Consider the following 10960-nt stretch of genomic DNA (forward strand, 5'->3'; position numbering starts at 1 on the left):
GGGAGATATGTCCTTCTCCACGAAGAAACCGGAGATTATAATGCTTGAAAATATTAAATAAATATAAGTAAACTTAAGAACATGTGTGGATCTGGTTTGCTATTGTTTATTTCAAGTTCCTTTTTATTCTCTCTTATATTCAAATACAAAAAAAAGCCTAGTTCTAAATTTCCTAAAGTTAATAATACGTTCGAGCGAACGATTTCTGATTTCGTAAGATGCAGGGAAAAGTATGAAAAACTTACGTTAAAGATGGAAACAGTAGACCAAATAATCAAAACAACACAAATAAAAAATTAGAGCTCGAAATATTCACCCTCGTTTTAGTTTTATTCTGTTTCACTGTAGTAGTGAATTATTGAAATTTCATGTCAACGACGCTGCTATGCCACCATGAGAAATACGTTAAAAAAGAAAAACACCTTGTATAGAAAAGAAAGAGCCCAACGTCTCTAATATTATACCAAACATTCGCATCAGTTTTGACAGAAGTATTTTTTGTTTAAATAATGATCTCCAAATTTGTTTCTGGTTGAGTTTCTTCTTTCATTTCAATGGGATATGAATTATAATATGTGTAGATGTGTATGTCCAGAAATTTCTGTTTCGGATTACTTCAGGCGAAGTTCTAAAAAATCCCTGGTGTCTAAATGACTATTTTAAGTCTGTAGGTAACACATAGATATTTTATTATTCCACTCCAAGTTCTAGTAATATAAAATTAATGTATGTATCTATATATATATGCGGCTAAAATTGAAAAGACACCTATCATGTTTAGATACAAGTACACATGTATCTATGGCGACTATGAAGGTAGTATATGCTTATCTGAACCTGAAAGCATTAAATTACTTCTATTAATATTCTAGTTTAACGTAGGTTAATAATAAAGGCTATCTACTACCCTATTTTAGCTTAATGTACTAGTAGTATATTCTCAGTTTAGGTTGCAGTATAATATTTGTGTGTTCTTAATGATACCATCCTTCCAAGGATAGTCTCTGTGTGTTACTCTCGGTATGCGTCGGTCCTTTATATGATTAATTAAAAACTACATATCTTTATGTTCAAAATAATTTCAGTTCCTATTATCATTTGTTTTCATGTTGTATTATTCTATATAAAAAAGAAAAGAGCGTATACTCTGAAATAGAGAGCAAAAGATTAGTAAAAACTGTAACAATTATACGGTTGAATAGTTGAAACTTAAATGTAGCATATACAAGGATGTCTGTTTGTAGTTAAGTAGAACCTTTTAAAAGAATTTATCATACTTATATTACAGTCTAAAGCAATATTAATGAACTTTGTATTATATAGATGTGTATTTAAATACAAAACACATGTGTCTAACGTATATACGAGGATTGGGCAATAAGTAATGCCCCTGACCAACTCTGAGTCTTTTGATCTAGCTGAAATTTTGCATGTGCAATAATTTATATCTCTTCGGGTTATGTGGCAAACTACAGCTCTGAACTAATTGTGCTTTCTGTTTTACAGGTGTTTGAACTGGGCCAGGTGTGAAATGGAGCCTGTTGCATGTCGAGCAGTGATCCGGTTTTTGTATTTGAAAGAACGCACACCACAGGAGACTTTTAATGACATGAAAGAAACGTATGGTGATAATGCCCCATCATATGGCCTTGTAAAACGCTGGCATCGTGAATTCAAACATGGCCGGAATTCTGTGAAAACAGCCCTCAGACCTGGTCGTCCCCCTTCTGCCATTGATTACGCATCTGTCCGTCAAGTTGAGGCTGCCATTTTTGAAGATTGCCGCATTATTATTCGACAAATAGCCCAAGATGTCAAGATCAGTACAGGGGCTGTGGAAACTATCATTCATGACCAATTGCATATGCATAAGGTGTCTGCCAGATGGATTCCCAGGTTGCTCACACAATTCCAGAAGCGAGAACCCGTCGAGCGTTCGAGGATGAATTTGGAGAGGTGCCAAGAAGATGAGTCAAAGTTTTTCAAAATACTGATTACACAGGATGAAACCTGGGTTCATCACTATAATCCAGAAATCAAGGTCCAGTCAATGAAGAGGAAGCACTTGGACTCACCATCTCCAAAGAAGACAAGGATATAGCCCTCCGCTGGCAAGGTCCTGCTCACACACCTGCAGGACAACGCTCCGGTCCACAACTCGCATGTCGCCATATCAGAAGCACATGCACGTGGATATGAAATCCTTCCCCATCTTCCCTACTCTCCTGACCTTGCACCCTCTGACTTTCTCCTCTTCCCAGCCATGAAGTTGTTTTTGAAAGAAAAGCGTTTCACAGATGATGCTACCTTGATTTCTGAAGTCACGTCGTGGATGGAGGACCAACCTGGGGTATTCTACAAAAACCGTTTCTAGAGCTGCATCAAACAATGGGAGAAATGCATAACTCTAGGTGATTCCTATGTAGAGAAAGACTAATAACTGTGCCAATTTTCGTTGCTCTACTGCTATGGGAATTTCGTCAGGGGCATTACTTATTGAACGCTCCTCGTGAATAAAACAAGGACACATTACTAAAAAAAAGAACATGCATGACGAATCAATGTGGAAAAATAGTTCTCATTTTACTAAAACACATTTCAATTTGAAATTCCTTTGCAACTGAAAAAAAAACTTAGTCGGAAGCATGCCGAAGAGAATTTTTGAAGTAATTCGTAATAATGGAGGCTATACTAAATACTGAGAACCTTTTAAGTAATTTTTAATTGCCTTTTGTTAGATAAATTATCAGTGGTCTTATCATTTTGACCAGGTGAAAATGTTTGTTTTTAAAAAATAATTATTAGATCAGGGTTAAGGTTTCAAATGAAGCAGATTTTTTTTCCATCATATTTTCCCTTTCAACCATTTGTTTGATTAAAAAGTCGATAATATGCGTAAACGCTTACTTTCTTAATTGGTCTTATGATTTTGACCAGGACTGTATATATATGTATATATATATATATATATATATATATATATATATATATATATATATATATATATATATATATACCTACTTCATTTATTCGCATAAATTTAATATACGAAAGTATAGATTTATGCGTAAACTCTAAGTATTTACTTCAAAAGTGCTCAATACGTAGGTAGAGCTAGTTAGTAATTTATAAAATATATATGCCGATTAAGCTACACTGAATATTCTGCGTTTCATTCAACTATAGGATAAGCCTGACGAATCCTATAGTTGGATGAAACGCAGAATATTCAGTGTAGCTTAATCGCCATATATATTTCATAAATTACTATATGTATATATATATATATATATATATATATATATATATGTACATAAATATATTTATATATATATATTATAACATATGTATATAAACATTCTACTCGCATATGTAATTTATATGTTTGCAAATATATTATTAAAGTAATCTGTTATGAGATAAATGATTTTAATAACATATTTTGGGTAAAAAATATAACGTATACAACAATATAAATTGTATTTTTCCAATGTATTAATATTCATCTTAAAAACCTTTGTCTTTTTATTCGAAAAGCTAATACAATTTTTTTATTGCATTCATCAATAAAAGACCAAGCACAATTGCATATTCTTTGAAATATTTATTTAAATTAATTCCCTATCATATTTTATGTTTTCTTATGTAATGATCATCTTTAGTTTACTATTACGTGTAATGATATTAATGCACATACTCTACATAATTTATATTTGCGTAATATTTGTGCAATAATTTATAGTAAACACAAACCTCTTTCACTATATATTTATGTATATGTATATATTCTATTTTAATATTTCCCACAAAACGTCTCTGTCAATTTTGTGTCTACCGACATGTAACTTTATATGTAAAGTATTCGAACAAATGCAGAAATTTTATATTTGAGTTTTTGCCGGGGAAAATCGGCGAAAATGTGAAAATTAAAAAAAAAATGGAAATTGCCAAGTGAAGGTCGAACGAGGATATTACAAAAATACGTTCGTAACATGAAGCCTTGCGGTCGAAATGTCTTAATAGCACAGACGTCAAAGGAAATTGTAAGCTGAACGTTTTAGTTTCGATTCTGGGGTGTGGCGGACTAGTCATTTTTTTAAAACTTTTTAAATCATTACTGCATATTGAGCCCAATAAAATTTAATAATAAATACGAAATCTGCATTAGTTTAAAGATCATATTTAAGCGTATTTTACGACCACGCAATTCCAGAAAACGTGATTTTAATAGTATAAAATACTATGTAATGTATACAATATAGAAATATACATGTGTTATAAGACTAATGAGGTTTTAAAAATGTTCTGTTTGTTTAATATATAATAATACATATAATGTACTAGAAATATACAAGTTAGTTTTGATAAATATGCCAATCGTCCAATTCGAACCCATGTTATGATTCTTTTTATTTAAACTCAAACCTTTTACGTAAAGCCATTATTTCTACCCAGAAGATGTTATAGTTCCATACAAGGCTGATAAATTCAATCATTATAGATATATAGATTAAACTGATCAAAGTATGTTGCTTGGTTACCACAGTTAATAGGTACACTTCACAATGAATAATACACATGGCTTAACGATTTTGACTCACTCAGGACGTACACTTTATTACTATTAGTGGGAAATGACGGCAATAATTGTATAGATTACACAATTTTATAGATTATCAAACATACAGTAACTAGGCAACCCAATGCATTTAAAGCTGTAGAAAGCATAGATACAATATATGAGTAGTAAAAAGACTTTGGAAGAGCGAGAGCTTTCCTTATTCTGCTGCTTGAAGAATAACAAAGATGAAAAACGAATAGAAAAACAACTCGGCCGCCGTATTTTGTCTAGATTTCTTTTGTGGCAAAATAAGAAAGGCGTCATTGTGTTCAATAACTTAATTCAGTCCGCAGGCATTTCAGAATCGCTTTGCTCGCTCTTTATTTCTGCTCTATTTTTTTCTGCCGGCTTATTGTGTGCTGCTAAGTGATCTTGGCAATCTATGACAGGACAGTTCAAATAACACGAATGCGAATGTGGGCTTTTATGAAAATGATGGTACAATTATAGTAAGGATAAATCGTTCTCTCTATGATTTTCTGCATACACACACGTGCGCACACAGACATACACACACACATATATATATACACACATATGTATATATGTATATATATATGATTGATAAATAGATATATAATGAGAGTAAGAGATTAGCTACAATTGTATCAGAAAGTATATGACGCAGTGTTACAGCATCAGCCAAGTATTGAGGTCAGAATTTCAAATATCGCTAGGTATATCCATGTAACATTTTTATGTCCGTAGATAGTTATTATATGATCAACTTATTATATGATGGAATCACACTTGTGAATGTAACAATGAATGTCAGTTACAATTAAAGAAAAATATTACACAGGCGCAACTGGTAGCATCACACGTAGTTTCTCTATATTTTATTCCTATCACATACGGTTACGTTAACGACACGTTTCCCAAATAAGCAAGATTAACATGCCTCACTTCTAGGTCCATTTCTTAATACAGTTCCCGATGATTGTGGAACAAATACCCACAGCCCACTCAGAAATGCTGATCATGCTTTGATTATGTTAGAAATCGCCCTAAATTCTCGACCCAAATCCGAAGAGCCATTGCTCCAAACGACAAGGTATCATGAGATGGCTGACTGAGAACTCATCGGAGATGCGCCATAGGAGAAGTATCTTTTCTATTCCCGCTGAACCATTGAATGGTTCAAAAGGGCAATTGAAGCACATGTTCTCACGCGAAAATTCAATAACAACTCCACTCTCCTCAATAGTTTAATTCTATTTGGGTATTGATCAAATGCATTATGTTTACCACATATTTATCCAAGGTCCAGTATGAACAGAAAAAACGGTTATTGAAACTTATAATTAAGTATAATTAAGTAATTATGAGAACGAAATAGCAAGGACTAACAGAGAATATACCGAAACGACCAGAAAACGCATCGAAGCACAGAAAGTAGGAACTTGTGAGTTTTTAAAAATCTACAAGACTGTAGTAAATAATTGGCAATCAATAATTCCCCCACTACTAAAAAACATGACGTTGTTTGCATAACAAATCAGAAGCCTAACATGCTTGCCAATCGGTTTGCTTCAAACCTTACATTCGGCCCAACAAATCACTCGTTCCGTTTTTCCTTTGCGGACTGACATTACATTATTTGATCCGGAAATCATCCATTCCTATGTACATGATATCATAAAAAACTAGAAACTTCAAAATCATGTGGACGTTATCTCATCCCGATTATTCTATTTAAAAATGCTCTGCTAGAGTTGCTCTAGTCCTCTCAAAATTTTCCAACAGATGCCTTAACGAATCTTGCTTTCCTAATTATGGAGAACTGCTTCTGTGGTACAAGTTTACAGGAAGTATTGCGAAAGAACTTACCTATTATATCATCGCCCCATTAGGTCCCTCCCTCTTTTCGCCAACATATTTGAGTTCCTAATTAATCAGGCTTTAGTCCACCATCTTCCAAGTGCTAAACTTCTGACCGACCAACAATATGGATTTAGCTAAGCCCGTTCCACAGCAGATATCCTAACTGCAATCTCTGTTATTAAGATTTACCTATTACTGTTAAAAAAGACCTTCCATTAAGCTTGTTTCTTTTTCTGCGTTTCTGATACAATACTCACCTGAGATATTTGCAATTATTGCTAAATCCGCATATTTTAGACTTGATAAACACTCTCCTTCATGAAAATTGTTCTATATTAACTGCTAGGTTATCAATTTAACAGTTACAATCGCTATCCGCATTTTGATTAAACTCTTTTCAAACCTACGGTCGTTTTGAGTTCTATAAAATCTCTTTTACTTTTTATAATGTTAAGTTTTGAGACATTGTGTTGAAGAAAGATGGCAGCGTAGTTCAGATCAGTAACCAAGATGGCGCCCAAGAATCAAATGCGGTCCGTGGCGTAGTTAACGGCGAACTGAGTGAATCCAAAATTCAACAATTTTTATAATAATTTTGAAACGTTTTCATTGGTTGCTTAGCACAGCCGGTGGTTATAAAAATGATTGGCGAATCCATTCGTCTCATACCCCCATTTGGAATCAACAACATTTTACAGGTAAAAATCCCACAAAATATGCGAATTGGATTGAATTACCATAATTTATTATTCCTATAATTCTCTTATAACGAAACTAACACTCCTTAACATTAAGCATATTCAAGCCCACCACTTTTAAATACGGCAAAATCAACTAAACGTTTCATTATTGAATGGATATCTGTTCCTCACGTCTCACACTAATTCAAATTTCTCACATTTGTAATTTGTAATGTAATTTTTTATGTAGTAAGCGCATTTTGCTGCGTTTCCCAGACACCTATACTATTTCGATCCCATTATTTTTGCTAGATTCTAAAATTACGTTTTATTATTTCATTAAGTTCATTACTAATTTTTACATCTAATTAAAAATATGTAAATGTCTGTAGTTATGCAATTGCGTGGCTTTATATTAATGGGTATTGGCATATTTTCATGCGTACACGTTTATATAGTTATTAAGTATGCATGTGTTTGTGTTTACCTGCGTATATTTTCATGCAGTGGATTGGCAAACATAGAAAGTTTGCGATATATAACATCTAAGTTCTTCCAACCAACCCAATTTTATCTATCAGACAAGACCATCAATGTTTCCTCATTTCTTCCCTGCTTTAGTTCTATGTCACTTTGACATTACGCTAAGTTGATATTTTTATTTTTTTATTTTTTATTTCTAATTTTTATTACATTTTCACCCCAAACAGGACACTTTGCCACTTTGGTGTAAGGGGCTACTATAAGGGGTAACAACTACTGGGATACTATGTAGGGATTTGGGCAGCAAGATGTCGGTTCACGTTACACTTGAACTTCTGCACGTCAGGACAGTTTGGGAAGCAGGGACCTGGAATCGACTTCCAAAGTCTAGCAGTTCTGGGGAAGAAACTACTGGAGTAGAAAGATCTTTTACATCTAGGGATCTCTACTGTGTGGGAGTGGGATTTAGCAGCCTGTCGGGTTTGTCGAGGGTGTTCACGTCATGGGGTCACAAGTGCTTGCAGTTCGTCAGAGCATTCACCACTAAAATACTTGTAGAGCAGGCAGAGGGATGCAACATTTCGTCGATGGGACAGACGGTGATGTCAGTTCAGGGCCTATCAGATTTGCGACTCTCTTTTGAACCCTTTCAAGGGGCGAGACACTAGTAGCAGATGCACAAGCCGAAATATGAGAGCAATCCTCCATACGTGGGTGAATGGTGGCCTTATAGAGGAATATGATACTTTCGGGCGTTAGTAGTTTTCTAGCACGCTAGAGAGAGCCCACCTTCCTTGCAGCGGCCCTGCCAATGCTTTCAATGTAACTAGCGGGGAGGGGTACCCGGCGTTGCCCGGGTTTTTGTAGGTGTGGGTATGGGGGGAAATTAATAATCCTGCTTAAATATTATAAAAAAGACGATGTAAAAAAACAAAAAACAAAACGGAAAAAATAAACCTGTGTATGGGGGTGGGGCGGGAAAACTTGGGCGGAAGGATGGATGGATTGAACTCGACGCCTTGGCGCGGAGGTGAAAACCAATGCCAACTACTTAACGGTCTCGGCCACGAGTGATAGTAATTGATTAGCGTGTTAAGTTGTTGTTGTTGTGTGTGTGTCTCTCTCTATCTCTCTCTCCCTCTCTATATGTATGTCTCTCTTCGTCTTCCTTACTCTAAAGAGTAATAAAAAAAGAATATAAAGTAATGCTAAAATCATCGATCGTTAATAATTTTTTAAGCGTATTATTTTTTGTTTTACTTCACATTTTTTATGATTTAGCGTGTAGCGTTTATTAAATTACGTATTTTGTTTCCTGTCTAGACATCTCTCTCTATCTCTCTCTCTATCTATCTATCTATCTATCTCTTTCTCTCTCTCTCTCTGTTTGCGTATGTGTATGTCTCTCTCTCACTCTCTCTCTCTCTCACTTCGTCTTCCTTACTCTAAAGAGTGTTACTAAAAAAGAAAATGGCGTCTGGCTGTTTTTTTTGTAAAAACTACGATTGTTAATATTTTTTGTAAGCGTATTTTTCTTTTACTTCACATTTTTGGCTTGTTATTTTTCGTTTAATCATCGTATCTAACTATTTTAACGTTCTAATAACTTAGGTAACGTTCTCATAGCGTAGAAGTTCATAGTTTAGCTTGTGTGAGGGTTAACTTTTTTTACCGATAAAAACAATGTCTTTAAATTCAGACTGACATTACAGCTTGCTGACGTCAAGATCACGTGACATGACTCAGCGGGTTTTAAATACAAAATAACCCGCACGTTAACCCAAAATAAACGGCCCTGTGTACACTTTATATAGAAGAGTTGGCGCCCGTATTTTTGGGGCAGTTATAAATCGATTTAAAAATATGTAGTGTTTAACATTAAAATGTCAATTGTGTGCCCCCCTCCTGCAGAAAATCGATCAATTGACGCACTTCTGATGGTCCTTTTGAGCCAATTCTTCGATATTTGTCGTCCGGAGGGTGGGATTTTCATATGAGACCAAGTTTGTGAATTTTTGTTCCGTCGGTCAAAAGTTTTTAGCACACACATAAACATACATACATACATACATACATTTTCGCTTTTATATATATAGATTGTTCAAACTCATCTTGCCTATAGTGAAAATATTATTATTTGTTTTGCCTTATTTCTGGTTTTAGTTTTAAGCATACACTTTTTAAGTTTTAAGCATAATTTTTTAAGTTTTAAGCATACATTTTAAAGTTTGTAAGCCACTAATAACATTTGCACTTAGTATATTTTCTGGTGGATGAATCCCTTACCACAAATTTACATATTTTGTGGTAGTCCGTCGATAAATCACTCGGATTGTCATAACAGTTATAATTGAACTATTTCAATTGCATCTCTACATCTAATAAATCAATATTTTCTTTAGATTGTACCTCTTTTTGAACTTTCACATTATTGAGCCTGGATTTCATTTCCAATACTCGTTTAACATATGCATTGCTGCAATATTATCAACGTGTATACTAATATGATGGCTATCATAAGTTTAAGTTTTATATTTATGTGTTTACCGACATATTTATAACATGCCTATGTTCATTATTTTGCAATATCTGATTAGAGTCATTTATTAAAACTAAGGAAAAGTTTAGGCTTTCATCTAGTATTCCTTGTGGAATATTAAATTATTGCAAAATCTGTTCTACATTGTTTAAATTTAATTTATCATATATATATATATATATATATATATATATATATATATATACTTTGGAATAGTTTTTATTTAACAATCAGTGGTTATGTAAAAGTGAGATTGTAGGTTTACAAAATATTACTGGCAGTAATATTCTATAAGTTATCCCATCTAAACAAGAATTGCTCGATATGCAAGATAGAACAAATTAAATTGTAATTCAATGAATTTCAAAAAAAACTCTCATTGAAATGAAATGAAGTGGTTGAGTTTCATATCAAATAATTTTTATTATTCTAAGCAAGACGAAGAATGTTTTAGAAAATTAATCTCCTTAACCTATAGGGTTTCGATGTCTACCATCTCATCAGAGGAGAGAAAATATTAGCAAATAGTTATAAAGGTATGCACCCTATTTACTAAAGTCAGTGAGACATGGAAAGTCAAAGTGAAAATAATACATTTATCAGAAGTCCTGTAGCAGGAGGATTTTTAGAAAAAGGATATGAATGTTTTTGTTGATCCAACTTGCTTGGTAAAATCCATATTATACGTTCTTTACATCCGTTTGGTAATAATTTCCAAGCTATATACTGGGTAATCCGCATAGCTGTGTATATATCCGAATCGGGCAAGTGGTTGTTTAAATTTGTTTTGGGTCCAGCGATAATAAATTCAAA

This window comes from Euprymna scolopes, chromosome 10 (genome assembly GCF_053919585.1).
Source record: "Euprymna scolopes isolate OS-2025 chromosome 10, ASM5391958v1, whole genome shotgun sequence".
Lineage (NCBI taxonomy): Eukaryota > Metazoa > Mollusca > Cephalopoda > Sepiida > Sepiolidae > Euprymna > Euprymna scolopes.